This window comes from Pinus tabuliformis, chromosome 3_2 (assembly GCF_031772625.1).
Source record: "Pinus tabuliformis cultivar Carrire ecotype Pingquan chromosome 3_2, CPIR1, whole genome shotgun sequence".
In the NCBI taxonomy this organism is placed as follows: Eukaryota; Viridiplantae; Streptophyta; class Pinopsida; order Pinales; family Pinaceae; genus Pinus; species Pinus tabuliformis.
Genome location: NC_142302.1, coordinates 725,139,211 through 725,157,547, shown reverse-complemented (window position 1 = coordinate 725,157,547; position 18,337 = coordinate 725,139,211).

Sequence of the window (18,337 nt, the reverse complement as noted above, 5' to 3'; positions counted from 1 at the left end):
GAACTCAAATTTTCATTTTGACAATGCCTTTATCAAAATAGCTGCATCTTGTTCCTATGTAGGAATTTACTCCAAAAACATGATTCTCCTCTGCACATAATCTTGTAGATGGTGATATCGGATGTCAATATTCTTAGATCGCTCATGAAAATATAGATTCTCAGAGAGTTTGATACAACTCTGGTTGTCATAGTAAATCACTGTAGGATCCATCATCTGACCAAATAACCCAAAAATAATCTTCCTCTTCCAGATAGCTTCAAAAGCTGCTTGACTAGCAACCATGTACTCTAATTCTGATGAACTGAGTGCAACTGATCTCTGCTTCCTGCTATACTAAGAAACTACTACTGACCTAATAATGAACATGCCTCATGATGTGCTCTTCCTGTCTAATGGACTACCTGCCCAATCTACATCTGTGAAGCCTTGCAGCTTCAGTCCCTCTATTCGCCTGTACCAAAGACCATATAGAGTAGTGCCTGTGAGGGATCTCAACACATGTTTGGCTGCCTTCCAATATAGTTTGTTTGGATTAACCATTGCTTGACTAAGTTGGTTAAATACATAACACATGTCTAGTGGTGTGTTCATCAAATACATAAGTGAACCCACAAGCTGCCTATAAATAGTAGCCTCCACTACTTCACCTGAAGTAGCATCTTCCTTACTCCAATTCCCTTCTAGAGGAGTCTCCATGGGTTTGTTGTTCTCCATTTGGAACTTCTTCAGTATCTCGTTGGCATAGTTTCCCTGAGAGAAAAACAATTCCCCATCTCCTTGCCATACTTCCATATAGAGTAAATAATGCATGAGCCCCAGGTCCTTCATCTTGAATTCTCTTGCAAGATCCTCTTTGCAAGATTTGACTAGCTTCTCATCACCTGTTAGAATTAAATCATCGAAATAATATATTATAATCAATTATTTAACTTCAACCACAATATGGTAAAGGTTTGCATCTGCTTCACTTTTGGTGCAACCCAACCTGGTGAAATAGCTGTCGATCTTGGTGTACCAAGCAAAAGGTGCTCATTTCAATCCATACAATGCTCTCTTGAGTTTACACACACACGACTCTCTATAAAAGGTCTCAAATACTTTTGGTTGCTTAATGTACACCTCCTCCTCAATAAATCCATTGAGGAATGTTGTCTTCACATCCATTGGATGTATCTTCCATCCCATCTACACTACAAGAGCTAGAATTGATATGATAGAAGAGTACCTTGTCATGACCTTGCCACTGGAGAAAAAGTCTCCTCATAATCAATTCCCTCCACCTAGGAGAACCCCTTGGCCACAAATCTGGCCTTGTGTTTCTTGATTCTTCCACGTGTTGTTTGCTTCACCTTGTAGATCCACCTGGAACCTACCATTCACTTGTTCTATGGTCTTGGGACAACTTCCCAAACACTATTTTTGAGTATAAAATCATATTCCTATACCATGGCATCAACATATATTGGCTTCTGAACTGATTCCTTGAAAGAGGATGGTTTTGTCTCAACTAGCTCACTCATGAGAGCCATGTACCCGTGTATTGATCTAGTAACCTCCTCTGCCCGCGCTATGGTGTGGGTGCTCCCATATTCTCTCTAGCATCATGCAATAATATGCCAGATTCCCTAGTGTGATTCTTTCCATCTTTGGATGTCTTTGCATGAGTGGTTCTTCTACTCTCTACTCCTCTACATGTAGGTGCTCCACATCATCCCGTGGTTCTTCCTTTGGAGCCAAAATCTCCTCATCTACATGAAAATGAAGCTACCTCTCAAGGGAACATCTCATGGCCTTCTCTTCATTGAACTTCACATCTCTACGAACAACTGTCATCCTGTGAGATGGAAGGTACACTCGATAGTTATGAGGTGTATCAATGTACCCCACAAATATGATCAACTTAGCTATCGACTCTAGATTTTTCCTTGTATCCTTGGAAACATGACAATATACTGATGAACCAAAGGTCCTGAAGTGTAACACATCTGGTTTCTTCCTTGAAAAAACTTCTTTTGGTGTACTCATCCTGAGAATCCGACGAGGACTCCTTTTCTGCACATATACTGGTGTGTTTCATGCTTCATCCCACAAGTAAAATAGTAGGCCTTGATCATGCAACATCGCCCTTGAAACTCCCACAATACTTCTGTTCTTCCTCTCAGCCACCCCATTCTGCTATGGGTTATGGGGTGCTATTAACTCTTGTTGACTACCTTCTGATGCACATAAGTTATTGAACTCATTCGACACATATTCACCACCGTTATCACTCTTGAGAGCCTTCACTTTCCTGCCAGATTCTTTCTCAACAAGTTCTTTAAATTCACAAAATTTGGAGAATGTTTGGTCTTTCTTCTGCATGAATAAAATCTAACACTTACGTGGGAAATCATCTAAAAATATAACATAATCCATGTGCTTGGACATGGAGGCTGTTGAGAAAGGTCCACATACATCTGAGTGAACTCTTTCAAGGAATGATTTCACTCTACTATCCTTATCATGAAAGGTGTATTTGGTGTACTTCCCCAGTGTACACCCTTTTCATGTATCTCGCTTCTTTAGTGCACCCTTTGGAAGTCCTGTGGAAATCTACTACATGATCTTCAAAGCTCCATGGTGCAAATGGCCAAGTATCCTATGCCATAATTCACTGATGTCTCGGCTTAGCACCTTCTCTGATTTCCTTCTCAAGGCAACACTATCTTCTACATCCAATTTGTAGAGATTCTTCACCCAACCTTGATCCACTGCACTTGTCCCGTGGCGATATGTTTAAGGAACGCCTTTCCTTTGCTAAATATCACATTGTATCCATGGTCTTCCAACATAGCAACTGAAACTAAAATCTTCTTTAAACCTGGAACATACATGACATATTTAAATGTGAGAGGAGAACTATACTCCCTCTAAAAAGTAATTGTACTAATACTGGTTGCGCTATACCTTCCATCATCTCCCATCTCGATGTGCACCTAGAGGTCCTTCTCCATGTCACCGAAAAATTATTTGTTTCCCATCATATGGAATGAGGCTCCACTATCCATATACCACACACTACCCATCGTCGATTACACCATGCATGCAATGAGTGTGAAATCCAACTCGAATTGTGAAGCTAGAGCTTCACCTACCACTTCTCTCGAGGGCTTCTTGCTGGCCTTATTTTGTGGACACTTCGTGGCATAGTGTCCTAACTTATGACAGTGAAAACATTTAATCTTCGACAAGTCTTTATTCTTTCCCGCCTCATTAGAATCTCCTTTAGATTGGGATTTCTTCCATTTCCATTTATTTTCCTTTCCAACCAAGGCACAATTCTCCTCATCATCATGCTTGAATGAGGTTCCATCTATGGTGTTCTGCCTTATCTCTTCTTGCACCAAATCAGACCACAATTGCTCCCAATTTGGTAGCTTCTCCCTCCCATTTACTGAATTTTGGTGGCTCTTCCAGCTCTTGGGAAGGCCTAGAAGTGTTAGGCTTACCATATCATCTTCAACAACTGTAATACCAACACTCCCAAGTTCATCCCAAAATTGGGTGAACTTACTCAGGTACTGTGGTATTGTGTCACCCTTCTCCATCTAGATCTTCCGAAGCTTGTCCTTCAGTGCCAACTTCCTATGGCCACTGATGTTCTAAAAAAAGTCTATCAGGGCTTGCCACATTGCATATGTGGTATCCTTCCCGTGGAGACTAGAGACAATATGATCTCGAACTTCTTCTAGTATGATCCTCCTAGCCTTTGCCATACATTTCTTCCACTCTGCTAGATCTTGAGCATCAGATGTTAGAGGCTTAAGAATATCATTGTATATGAATTCCTTCAACCCTTTATCTTCCAACACTGCGTCCATCTTATCCTTCCAAGCAATATAATTTGAGCCACTCTCAAGGGCATACTTGAGTCTCAATCCATAGAACGACATCCTACTAGATTTGAAGAATGATCCTACAAAATTGATTTACTTGGAAAGAAAAACTCAAATTATTATCTTCTATTATGATTCTTGCTCTGATACCATGTAGAAATTCCTTGTAGATTCAAACTGCTTATGTAATTTGCTAAAACAAAAGACTTGAATCTACTCTACTCATCAACAAAAATAATCGATCGATCGAGAAATCACAAAACATGAAACAAGATTCAATAACGTATGCTCAGATATTATCTAAGGGGAAAGCTTGCTGCTCAAGACCCCTTCCTATCTATATATTGCATTAGATCAGAAATATAGAGAAGAAAATACAATGCTTGTTCAACTTGAACAATATATGCACAAGTACAATCTATCTCAATGCCTTCATCCTGACTCTGGACAATACTTAGCCAATTATGATGCCAACCAAGCTCCTATTTCCTTACACTATTTCCCAAGGAATCAACCCCCTATTAATTAGGGAAATTCCCATCCTGAATTGCTTGAACCTGGGGTCAGATCAATGGAGTGCTTGACCTGACAGTGCAGAGGAACCCCTGCGGGGGAGGTGAAGATGTCCTCATACTCCTCCACGACCTTGTCCATCTGTAGTTTTCATGCGGAGGGGCCCTGTCTGGAGGTTGTGGCCACCGTCTTCTTCTTTTCTTGAGGGCGTATCATCAGGAAAACAAACTTCCCGATTTTGGAAATGAGCTTACTGCATTGTTTTGCAATAACCAAAGAGATGGCGGTAGGCGGTGCTACCTCTGGTATCCTGTACAACTTATTTCCCAAAGTAACAATAACAACACGGAGCCTTGACTCATGCACAACATGTCACTTCCACAAGTATGGTTGTCCTAATAACACATCACAAACTTCAAGGGGAGCAATGTCACACAATACCTCATCCGTGAAGGGCTTGATGTTGTATGGAAGGCGACACTGTTGGCTCATGTGAAGATCCCGTCCTTGGTGCAGCCACCCAATGGTGTATGGTTGTGGATGTGCTGTGGTCGGTAAGCCCATCCGTTTCACGACCTCTGTCGAAATGAGGTTCTTTTGGCTCCCGCTGTCGACAATGAACTGTAGCGGGGAGCCCTTTACCCACATCTGGGAGTGTAAGAGACGCTCCTCCTCCTCTGGATCTATAGGTTCCTCCTTCTGGATATTCATGGTGGCAACGGTGGCGTTGGGCTCCACATTAATAATCTGCTTCCCTTTTTCATTCCCCTTATCGGGTTCTGACTCAGAGTCAGAACATGCATCTAATTCTGAAACCTTTAGCTCAGCTACTAGTGACTGCTTGGCCCGACACTCACTTGTGTTGTGAATGGAGCTCTTATGGAACTCACACCACTTTCCCGTGTCCTTTTTCAGCTTCGCGGCGCTGTTCTTTGCTTGCAGCTTTGGCGGGTTGTCTTGGGCCGCCCCACCTTGGTTTTGTCCTTTGTTCTGCGGTTTGGGGGCACCTTTCCCTTGTTTTGGATTCACAGACCCAAAGTCTCGCTTCTTCTGTTTAAACTTTTGCTCGACCTTGATGGCATATCGGTATGTCGTGCCGAGCGAGGAGATGTTCAGGAATTCTATTTCTTCTTGGATGTACTTGTGCAGGTAGCCATGATATTTGAGTACCAAATGCTGCTCTGTATCCTTGATACCCAACTTTGTGCGAAGGGTATGGAAAATATTGGTAAACTCTGGTACGTCTTGGTCTCTTCCCTGCCGTAGCGTGGTCCACTTTATGTATTGATCCTCATAGCTTCCGACAAGGTAGTACTGCTCCTTGATGGCATCTCGAAATGAATCCCAAGTCGGTGCGACTAAAAATAGTGAGCCTGTACTTTCATCCTTCTGTTCATAGTAGGTTTCCCACCAATCCTTGACGTGGGGGGCTTCTTTGAGAAGAGCGAAAATAATCTTTTCTCGACTGGAAAAATCATGAACAGAAAAATAACCCTCTAGCACATTTAACCATTTATCAACAGCATCTACGTCTATCTGACTCTCGAATATGGGGATTTAAAAATTAACTTGTATCTTAAATGGTGTGGCATTTCCAGAGTTACTGTTGGAAGCCGATGCATCGCCCCTGGGTAGCTGCTAAAGGATTTGGGCAAAGTTGTCCATCATCGCGTTCATTTGTCGCTCAAGGGCTTCTTCGAGCAAGATTTTGATAGGATCTCCTGCCCCTCGTCTTTCTTTTCATCTGCCATGGGAGGCCGTCAGGATTTGCGAGGATGGTCTTGCAAAGGTTCGACCAGTTCAAACCCTAACTCCTTATATCCCAACCTCGTTGGGGACATGCAGAGAAAAACAGAGAAGAAACGCAGATCGCTATGATACCACTGATCCGGATTTAAACAGGAACGCAATAAAATATAGAGATAACCATAAAGACAAATATGCAGCGGAAATAATATCTCAATTCATTACTATAAAATATTGAAATATGCTTACAAACAGAAATGGAAATAAACTAGCTAGGGCGATGGTAGCTTATCTCTGAGAAGAGATGTGGTGGCTACATGCCTCTAAATTCTCTTACAATGAGGCTCGAAGGCCTATTTATTGTTGAAAAACAATGGAAAACCCTTCACATTCCAAAACCTAACCCTAGAAGATGAAACGCCAAATTGTGGGCCCCGTTTTTGGGTAAGTTGGTACATCAACTTCCCGAGGTCGCGAATTGGTCGTACTATCTCCGTTTGACGTGCATGATAGCCCGTTGGAAAGATCTCTCCAAGGACTACGACGGAAAAGGCAATTTTTATCAAAAAAATTGCTGGCGGTGGATTTCCCAAAAAACGTCGTTTAGGGCCTCAAAACGGCTCTGGAAGTTTAGGACCCGAAAAACTACTAAAAATAGTAAACTATGCTATAATTAAGGAAACTGAAAAAAACTGTAAGAAGCACTAGAGGGGATCCAAGTGGAATTAGCGGGTGGCCACCAATATCCACCTGGATCATTCCTCCCCCCTTAGGAAGCAATGGTCCCCATTGCGTTGAGTTCCTCCATGAGATGAGGGAACTTCTGCTGCACTTGGTCCCTGGTGAGCCACTTGCCCTGGTGAAGGAGTTGTCCTGCTTTGACAACTCGATACAGTTGGATATTCTGCTGGCGAGTGTGCTTGATCTGTGTGTCCATGATCCGATCAGTTGCAACTTGTTCCATGCAAGCTGGATTTAACTCTGTGGGTGTGAGTTGTTCTGACATGTCGGATGTGTCTAGTAATGGTGGAAAGTATGGCTGAAGGCGGTCGACATTGAACACCGGGTGCAGACCAAGGAATGGGGGAATGCTGAGCTCAAATGCATTGTCTCCCACAGCCTTGGTAATGGTGTAAGGGCCATATTGGAGTGGTTTGAGTTTCCGATAGGCTCCGGCAAGGCGTTCCTTTTGCAAATGCAACCAGACTTTGTCGCTCACTTGAAACTGGTGTGGCACCCGATGTTGATCATGTCGCTACTTGTACTTGGCATTTGATTTCTCCAGAATGTCATGGACCTGCTGGCGAATATGTTGGATGTGCTCAATGAAGTTGTTTGCCTTATCTGTTTCGGACTGGACATGAGCAGAATCTGCGTGAGTAGCTGCAAATGGCATGGACACATCGATGGGACATAGTGGCTGGAATCCCAATCCCACCTGGAAAGGGCTGTGGCCAGTCAAGCTGTTGAGAGCCCGGTTGTAGCTGTGTTGAACATAGGGGAGGCTCTCGTCCCATGTGCGTGGATGCTTTGAGTTGTACATGCGCAGAATGTGTACGATCATCCTTTTGACGACCTCAGTCTGGCCATCAGTTTGAGGATGGAAGGCTGTGGAATTAGTGAGTTTGGTGTCCAGCATCGACCAAAGGCTAGACCAAAATGTACTGAGGAACCTGCTGTCCCGATCTGAAATGATAGACTGTGGGATCCCAAAGTGTACCCATACTCATTCAAAGAAGAGCTTAACAGTGGCTTCTGCTGTGATATTCTTCTTGCAGGTTGCCATAATGGCCATCTTCGAGAACCTGTCGACGACCACAAAAACACAGTCATTTCCATGCCTAGTGGAAGGGAGGCTTGACATGTAATCCATGGAGATGGATTCCCAAGGTCGACTAGGGGTAGGCATCGGGGTATAGAGGCCTTGCTTCTTGATGGTCGGTCTGGCAATGACGCAAGCAGTGCATGATTTGATCTACTTCCCGACATCCTGTCGAGGATTCGGCCAATAGAAATATTTCTGCAGTATTGCCACTGTTGTTGGGAAAAGTATCTATTCAGAATGCCCCTATCCCACTCTAAGGTGTGACAATGCCTTAGCAACAAACAAGGAAAACTATTTTCGTGTTCTTCTTTATGAAATGTAAACGAAGAGGAAGGATGTAACTAACCTGTGTCTTTCGCTAGTTTGTTGATCCAATCGCTCTCCTCTTTGTTCGCTTCCCGCTATCTTCTCCCTTACTCGCCCAACTTCACCAAGTTCCTGCAAGATCACAGAAGAGGAAAACTACACAAAGACATAGATTTACATTCATAAAAGGCTTAGGATCAGATTTAAGCTAAACATGCAAATATAACAAAGCATCATTGATACACAGCATGTAGGAGAAACTCAAATAGTTTTATTGACATGATAAGAAAGTCCAAGAGGAGATACAACCAAGTGAGTCCCGATCTAGCATCTACCTCCCAGCAAAGGAATCCCTTCCTCACCTCCAACAAAGCATAAATCACCCAATACACTAATCTCAATCTCAAACCAACAACAATTCTTTGCAAAGTACAAAATTCCAGCCTCTGGATCTCTGGGATGAGGGATCCATATATAGATGTAAGCAGAGAGGATGAGTCAGCTTATGTTTTGACTTGTGGCTTCTCTCTGTCAGTTCTTGCTTCCACTTGGAGGCTGAGAGCCTCTTACTCATCCTTGGTCGAACTCAGTGAGGCAAGTGTCATTGAGGAAGATTCTGGAAGCTTCCATTGTCTGTACACCTCGCGGAATGACACTGCCATTTGGCATTTCTCGCTCAGCGCACCTTGGTAGTGCATTTAGCTGCATTGTAATGCACCTAGCTAGTGTACTGGGGTGCTTTGCAACGCAGGCAGCTAGTGGAGCACTTGAATTGATCCTGATTTGACTGATTCTGAGTAGTTTTGGGTGGAGAACTTCTGGGAGAAGCTGTCATTGGTTGACCTTGTTCCTTTAGGGGCAGGAACAACACTTTTAGGGACTTTGGATCCCTTGGATTATGGACATTTCATGCTCAAAGTTGTAAGGCACAAAAATGTCTATAACAGTTGCCCCCTAAAGTATGAGGCCGTTTATCGGGTGAAATGCTTTATTAGGAGGATCCGAAGTTCTTTCAATGCTGGGAGGAGACCTGTAATAAGATACAATACAATACATTATTTTTCATACTATTTTCATGATCTAGCTGAGGCAGGCATCCCCATGCTCAGCTTTATAAATTCATTTTTTATGTACATAGGATAGACAATCGTCTGATGGTAGACTGATGATTCTGATGAAATCATCATCCTTTTGGTAGGATGATTATCTGTGCTGCAATTATGTACATGTCGATGTCTTTATTTTTCCTGAATATATATCGCAGCCCAGATGGACGAAACTAGATCCAGGGTCTTCAATCTCGTCCAATCTTCACTCTAAGTACAGGTCGATCCATGTGAGAAATGTTTTGAAGTCAAACATGGAAAGACATCGCTTGATTACCAGTCAATGATGTAAACTGTTAACAAGCGCGAGAGGAATCACCGATAATGATAATGACCCTCAAGGTACTGCAGTACAATTCACGTGGTGTGAATAAAGGACTTGGCGTCGAAAACCACGCAAAATCTTTCGGTCGAAGGTCATTGATGTATACCTGTCACCGAAAGTGAGAAACTTGCCATTGAGGCATGCAAGCTTCAAAGTACTGAAGGGGGTGTTCCTAGATCAAGTTCTTGGATAATGAGCTGATGTCGACAAGAAGCGATCCGTCAAAGGAGGGCCTTAATGAATCCCACATCAATGACATGGAATGGAGCAAATGATTTTGATGGAGGTGAAAATGATCTGATGATATATGGTTCAGGGTGGTGGTCATGAAAGAATGAAGTATAATGTATGGTAGTGGATGGGACATGGGTGACTTCTCTGGATGACTTCTCTTGAACAGATCAGCGACACTTGTATGATGGATTGGTAGCATTTACCCCAAAGGTGGATGGTATGGCGAGACCATGGTGATGTGACCGGTGAATGAAACAACCCAACCCGACTCAGGCACGGAGTGGAAGTGTCATGTTCAAGAGCGACTTGCTACCAATAAAGGTTCTTTGAGTTTCTTCCCAATTTTTCCTCAGTCATTGCTGACCAGTACCTCTTTATTTTTGTCAAGCTTGAGGAGGATAACATATGCTTGTTCTATAATTTGCCCTTCGAGCAAACCCATCGCTATGTTTTAACGAGCCTAGCGATAGTGAAACTCGTTCTCGTCTAAAGACAAGTTTGTCGCTATTAATGTTTTTAACGAGTTTAACGACAAAGATAACTTGGTCCTTTTCCTTTTTAGGGAGTTTGAAAAGGAACGTAAAGGTAACTCCGGAAGTCCTTTTTCGTCATCTAATCCCTTAAGTCCGAAAAAGTATAAAACAATACAGAAGGGATGAATTTTCGATAGTTTTAACGAGCCGAACAAAACAAGCGCTCGATCTTTTTGTGCAATAATCCCTCAGGTCCAAAAAGATTAAAATCTAGAGGAGGGATAGCACTTCCGATCGCTTTAACGAGCTGGAAGGCCAAAACTCGGCAATCTTTTCATATTTTACGAGTCAGATGAAAAGAGCTTAAAGAAGACTCGTCTTTTGAGGAACGAGTGATAAAATGGGTAGCGGCTGATTCTAGGTAAGGGTTGGAATTTTCCAATCACGGCAGGGTCACAAGGATGGCTAGTGAAATCACTCTTCGCAGCTGTTCCTCAAAATGGGTAAACAATCAAATGGAGGTGAATGATCGGCCAATGGAAAAGTGGAGGTGACGGTGCAAACACGACCAAGGCTTTAATGGCTGATAATGTTACATTCACACGGTGGTTATTTACCGAGGATAGTTCATTTTTTTAACGAGCATGAACTATGTGCTAAAACTGCTTGATCTTATGTTTATTTTTTAATGAGCATGAACTATGTGCTAAAACTGCTCAATTAATCTAGTCATATGATAAGAATGTCTCACTGAAGATGCCATTTTTTATGGAGCTTGCACCTTACAAAGCTTTGCCCCGCATACTTTCTTTATGCAAGTTAGGAAACGACTAATCCAAAAAAACAGATAAATAACCGCTCTTTGCTTGCACTCCAAAAGGTTTGCATGCCCCCAGGTATAAAGTACGATTTCAAGGTTACCCCTCAATTTGAAGATAAAACATTTGTTCTACCAGGAAAGGCCTACCTCTTTCAGGTTACCAAAGACTGTCTCATTTGCGCAGCAAACAAAACACTTCTTCAGCGATGTCTACCGAGATAGACAAAGGTGAGTGACAACGAGCGCCAAACACATAACTTTGACAAAAGAATCTTATTCTAGAACAACCCCTCTTCCAATCATGGACGGGGTACGGACTAGTCATATTCTCCCGCGGAAACCTACCCTATACCCGAAGTTTCCCTACCGAAGCAGACCACGATGCATGCCCCCTGGGTTCTAGTCATATCCCTCCGAATTGATCGCGCTCATCGGGAGGACGGACCATGGGTTGAGACATTTCTTGCGTGAAGAGACCATTTAGGGATGGTATATGACTATTTGCGATGCGTGATCTGGGAAATGAAAGCTGGTCCACGAGCTTGACCACTCTTCCTTCGTGCGGAAAACACATTACTCTAAAGAGTGAGGAGACGATGGCTCCCATGCAATAAATATAGTCTCGTCCAAGGAGTAGGTTATAATCCAAGGGTCCTTGAATGACCATCACGTTCATTTGAACGGTCTTCCCTTTCAATGTTATGGGCACATTGGGGAGGATCCCTAAAGGTCGACTGGTTCCTTTATCGAAGCCTGTCAGATTTCTCATCTCAGGCAAAAGCGATGGCGAACCAAGCGCTTTCCAAGCAATAGAGGAAAGGATACTCACAGACACCCCCTCATCTATGATGGTGCCAACCATGACCATTCTGTATATTTTAACGATAATTCAGAATGGTATGCTTGCTGGCAAACGGGGTCTGCCTAGTTGGTTCCAGTCGAAGGATACAACTAGGTTGCTTAGAGGTGGGACCGAGTAGACGGCTGGATATGGCTCTGACGAACTTCCTTCCTGATATAAAGGAATGGGTGGATTGCCCTCTGTTTTGTCAAAATCTGTGTTGATGAAGAGAATTTGGACGGTGTCATCCTTATCCTCTTCAGTGACTGTATCATTCGAAGATAAAACCTCTGAAGGCAAAACCGGGTCGACTGCCGCCTCGACCTTTTGACTTTCGTCTGGTATGGATTCAGTTGGTTTATCTTCAATGACAGATGCTTCAGCTGAACACTTGAGTGGGCCAGCTGGATTCTCAACTAACGAAGGACTCGGCAAGAGTTTTTTATATCCAGGAGGGAGTCGTAACGGTGAAACCAGACGATCATCCAAGACTCTTTTAGCCTCGTCTAAGAAGGGACAACGGTGGAGGGCATGGTCGCCCTCACACAATCTACAGGGAGGTCTAGCCCTCCCTTTTTGTCCTAGGACTTCACTTTCGCTAGTTGACGGTGTGCTTTCAACATGGCCATCAGAGGTTGACGACACCGGATTGTGCAAACGAGGAGACCAGTCCCTTAGTATCCGAGGGATGCAAGGACAATCTCTGTGAAAGTGGTCTCCTCTACAAATGACACACGGTGATTTAGGCCTGGTCAGTGCTGTGTGTGGATTTTCATTAGACGACACTTGTTTTCCCTTATTTGCCTTTGGCTCCTTCTTCTTTTTCTCTTCATTCTTCTTTTCCTTCTTCTCCTTAGGAACTTGGTTTTTAGCTTTACCAGTCCCGTCAAGCGAAGAGGAAGGAAGAGAGGAAGAATTAGAGGAAGTAGAAGGTTGGTGGGAAACTCTGGACTCGTCTAATTGTTGATTCGACTGTTCAGGAATAGTGGTGTTCTGAACGACATTGGTTGAGAAGAGCCAGAATGGCAAGCCAATTGTCAGTCCTAGAAGCGACAATGTGGCCATATGGGGCGCACCAACATCTCTCCAAGAGGAGAAGGGACTAGGATTTCCACCAAGGGGAATTCCTTGGTTGGTAGGCTCCATTTTCTCAACCTAAAGATCAACGCGGGAAAAAGGGTATGAATATTCCGTTTAAAATAAATTTTAACGACGCTTGGACACAACTTGCTTTTTCAATTTTAAAGAGTCGAGAAAAAGCAAAAGATGACTCTAGTCTCCTTCGATTTTTAATGAGCCTGAAGTGACAAGTGCTCAGATGGACCTTTTCCGTTAAGGAGTTTGAAAAGGAACAAAAGGGACTACTTTGGAGTTCTAGGTAGAGGGTGTGCCAAACCAATCGCAAAACCGCAGAATACTTTTTAGGGTACGGGCGGTCAATCTTCCCGAATGCTGTGTTCAGTGCATTGCGATCAGTAGGGCAACTGACACGGCTTCCTATGGATAAAGATTTTATGCCTATAGGGGTCTCCCAATATATACTCGACAGTACTTGGGAGCACAATCCGTACGGGCACTTATCGTCTCACAGTGGAGGAATCACCCAACCAACAGTGAGGACAACAGTTACCAGGCTTTACGACGCCGGAACACGTCTCTAGCCTAGACCTCTATGTTGTGCGTTAAGTTACAAAACGTTGTTAAGTTCATTCAATTTATTTTAGGTTGATCTTTCTTAGAAGTTTTCCTTTTTGGATCACCACGAGATGTAGATGTAATTCGTAAATGCAGTCTAAAGATGATAAGCAAGCTTTTATCTCTTTTCAACAATGAAAATCCTAGCTACAAGGGGAAAAGAAAGACACAATCTTTTCTCAAAGAGCATAGAGCACACTGTAAATGCACTTTTCCTAAATCAAGCCATACAAACTGTCAAAATGCAAATGCACATATGCATGTATTTGTTTTTCACTTTCTTAATATTGATGCCTAAAAAGAAAGTTGTTGTACAATTTTGAATTCGATTTCAAGTTAAAAACACAAACAAGCTTATTTTCGAAATCAACAAAGTAGAGACGATTACGACACTTTATGATTTTGAAGTAAGCACTTGTTTCGACACTAGAAATTCACAAATTCAAACCAAAGGCAAAAGTAAAAGCGCAATCAACTGTCAACAGCAAATAAACTTTCTCCTAAGATCAAAACGACACTTACGACAGGTCTAGATCTAAGGGCGACAATATGACTAGTTTACTTTTGTAATGGGAAGCTGCAAATGATGTAACAAATACACAAAAACAAATACAGTTTCTTTTATACAACTGAAGCAGAATTAAAGCAAAGAAAATGGGTTTTCATATAGGAACACACACTGATAACAGGCTGCAAAAATCAAAGATAAAACTGAACAAAAATGAAGCAGAGAACCTCAGCTGCATAGGGCAAAGGCTGATCAGCGCACCTGTTGCACAGAGAAACTGAATTGCAGCACAGGTAGCCCTCTCGGGACCTGCGTTGAAATGCAAAACCTCTTCACAGAGCCTGCGCTGAAACAGAAACGAGAATTTTTTCTGGGTTCTGGGTCACGGTTTGCAGTTTAATCTATGGTTTTTGGCCAGATAAAAGCTATAGGTAAGGTACAATCAGAGGGATGATTTAAAGGAGGACTAAGAGCTATCACAAAGGGCAGTTAGAGCATTTGTGGATCAGCTGTTCAAATCATAAAAAAATCCTAGTGAAAGGATTGAAGTAGCTGCTACTTTGCACTTGATAATGGCAAGTGCAGTTCGATTGCTACTTTTGTGTTTATGAAACAAACAATAAGAGAAACACAAACAAACTAACTAGATACGATCCCCAGTGGAGTCGCCATTTTGTTGTTGGGAAAAGTATCTATTCAGAATGCCCCTATCCCACTCTAAGGTGTGACAGTGCCTTAGCAACAAACAAGGAAAACTATTTTCGTGTTCTTCTTTATGAAATGTAAACGAAGAGGAAGGATGTAACTAACCTGTGTCTTTCGCTAGTTTGTTGATCCAATCGCTCTCCTCTTTGTTCGCTTCCCGCTATCTGCTCCCTTACTCGCCTAGCTTCACCAAGTTCCTGCAAGATCACAGAAGAGGAAAACTACACAAAGAGATAGATTTACATTCATAAAAAGCTTAGGATCAAATTTAAGCTAAACATGCAAATATAACAAAGCATCATTGATACATAACATGTAGGAGAAACTAAAATAGTTTTATTGACATGATAAGAAAGTCCAAGAGGAGATACAACCAAGTGAGTCTCGATCCAGCATCTACCTCCCAGCAAAGGAATCCCTTCCTCACCTCCAACAAAGCATAAATCACCCAATACACTAATCTCAATCTCAAACCAACAACAATTCTTTGCAAACTACAAAATTCCAGCCTCTAGATCTATGGGATGAGGGATCCATATATAGATGTAAGCAGAGAGGATGAGTCAGCTTATGTTTTGACTTGTGGCTTCTCTCTGTCAGTTCTTGCTTCCACTTGGAGGCTGAGAGCCTCTTACTCATCCTTGGTCGAACTCAGTGAGGCAAGTGTCATTGAGGAAGATTCTGGAAGCTTCCATTGTCTGTACACCTTGCAGAATGACACTGCCATTTGGCATTTCTCGCTTAGCGCACCTTGGTAGTGCATTTAGCTACATTGCAACGCACCTAGCTAGTGTACTGGGGTGCTTTGCAACGCAGGCAGCTAGTGGAGCACTTGAATTGATCCTGATTTGACTGATTCTGAGTAGTTTTGGGTGGAGAACTTCTGGGAGAAGCTGTCATTGGTTGACCTTATTCCTTTAGGGGCAGGAACAACACTTCTAGGGACTTTGGATCCCTTGGATTATGGAAATTTCATGCTCAAAGCTGTAAGGCACAAAAATGTCTATAACAGCCATGGTTTTTTCGACCCCAAAATGCCCAACGGCACGACTGTAGTGTGCTTCCCAGATCATCTTGGCACGCTCGCTTGAAGGAACACAAAGGTGACCCAGGTGGCATAACAGGTCGTCTTGGAGGTGAAAATTTGGAACATGCTGACCCTCCAAGAGTGTCTGGCATGTGTGGCCAAATTCCGGGTCGCTTTTGTAGAGCAGTGGCCAATCAGAAGTCTCGTGCCCACAAGAGTTGAGCACGGTGGTTAATGCCATGATCGATGGTCAACTAATGCAATCTGCAACATTATTGGTGCTGCCCTTCTTATACTTGATATTCAAATGGAACTGTTGCAGGTATGTGGACCACTTCTGATGGCGATCATTCTGCAATTTTCCTTGGGTCTGTATGAACTACAGGGGTCGGTGGTCCGTGTGGATGACCGTTTCCTTCCCCAAAATGTAATGCTTCAATTTTCGGCAGGCCTGCACAATGGAATACATCTCTTTGTCATAAGTGGGATACTTCCGGACTGTGTCTGAAAGTGTCTCACTATGATAGGCCACTGGATGCCCGTGTTGAGTAAGGACTGCCCCAATAGCATAGTCAGAGGCATCTGTCTCGACCTCAAATGGTTGTTGCAAGTCTGGTAATGCAAGAACTGGTGCTGTGCAGAGTCAATCTTTCAACTCTGTGAATGCCTTCTGTTGAGATTCAAACCAATTTCTTTTTGCTTTTGCTCCTCCCTTGGTGACCTGACTCAAGGGCCAAGTGATATGAGAAAATCCCAACACGAACCTGTGGTAGAAGTTGGCAAGGCCTAGAAAGCTGCGAAGCTCTATCAGAGTGGTTGGAGATGGCCAATCCCAAATGACTTGGATCTTGGCTGGATCCACATGCACCCCCCATTCATCAATAATGTAACAGATACTGAACCTGGGTCATGCCAAAAGTGCATTTCTCCAAATTGGCACATAACTTGTGTTGTCACAGTGTTTGGAGAACCTGTCGGATGTGGTGGAGGTGCTCTTCCCAAGTCTTGCTAAAGATCAAGATGTCATCCAAGTATACCACTACAAATGAGTTGGTGAATGGCCGCAAGATGTCATCCATTAGCCTCATGAAGGTTGCAGGAGCATTCGTCAATCTGAAAGGCATAACCAACCATTCGAAAAGGCCCTCCTTGGCTTTGAAGGCAGTCTTCCACACATCGGAGGGTTCGATTGGTACCTGGTGATATCCTGACTTCAAATCGATCTTGCTGAAATATTTTTCCCCCTTTAGTTGGTCCAGGAGGTCATCAATCCGTGGGATTGGGTACCTATTACGGACAGTGATCTTGTTCAGCGCCCGATAGTCAATACAGAGTCTCCAAGTCCCATCCTTCTTTTGTACCAGCACGATCAGGCTCCCACAGGGCGATGAACTCAGACGGATGTGACCTTTTTGCAACAGCTCCTGAATTTGCCTCTTGATTTCATCGTTCTCTAGAAAAGAGCACCGATAGATTGGTCCATTGGGTAGCGGCGAACCTAGGGTCAGATCAATGGAGTGCTTGACCTGACAGTGTAGAGGAACCCCTGCGGGGGAGGTGAAGATGTCCTCATACTCCTCCACGACCTTGTCCATTTGTAGTTTTCGTGTGGAGGGGCCCTGTCTGGAGGTTGTGGCCACCGTCTTCTTATTTTCTTGAGGGCGTATCATCAGGAAAACAAACTTCTCGGTTTTGGAAATGAGCTTACTGTATTGTTTTGCAGTAACCAAAGAGATGGCGGTAGGCGGTGCTACCTCTGGTATCCTGTACAACGTTATTCCCAAAGTAACAATAACAGCACGGAGCCTTGAATCATACACAGCATGTCGCTTCCACAAGTATGGTTGTCCTAATAACACATCACAAACTTCAAGGGAGCAATGTCACACAATACCTCATCCGTGAAGGGCTTGATGTTGTATGGAAGGCGACACTGTTGGCTCACGTGAAGATCCCGTCCTTGGTGCAGCCACCCAATGGTGTATGGTTGTGGATGTGCTTTGGTCGGTAAGCCCAGCCGTTTCACAACCTATGCTGAAATGAGGTTCTTTTGGCTCCCGCTGTTGACATGATATTGTACCGGGGAGCCCTTTACCCACATCTGGGAGTGGAAGAGACACTCCTCCACCTCTGGATCTTCAGGTTCCTCCTTCTGGATCTTCGTAGTGGCAACGTTGGCATTGGGCTCCGCATCGATAATCTGCTTCCCTTTGTCATTCCCCTTATCGGGTTCTGACTCAGAGTCAGAACATGCATCTAATTCTGAAACCTTTAGCTTGGCCACTAGTGGCTACTTGGCCCGACACTCACTTGTGTTGTGAGTGGAGCTCTTATG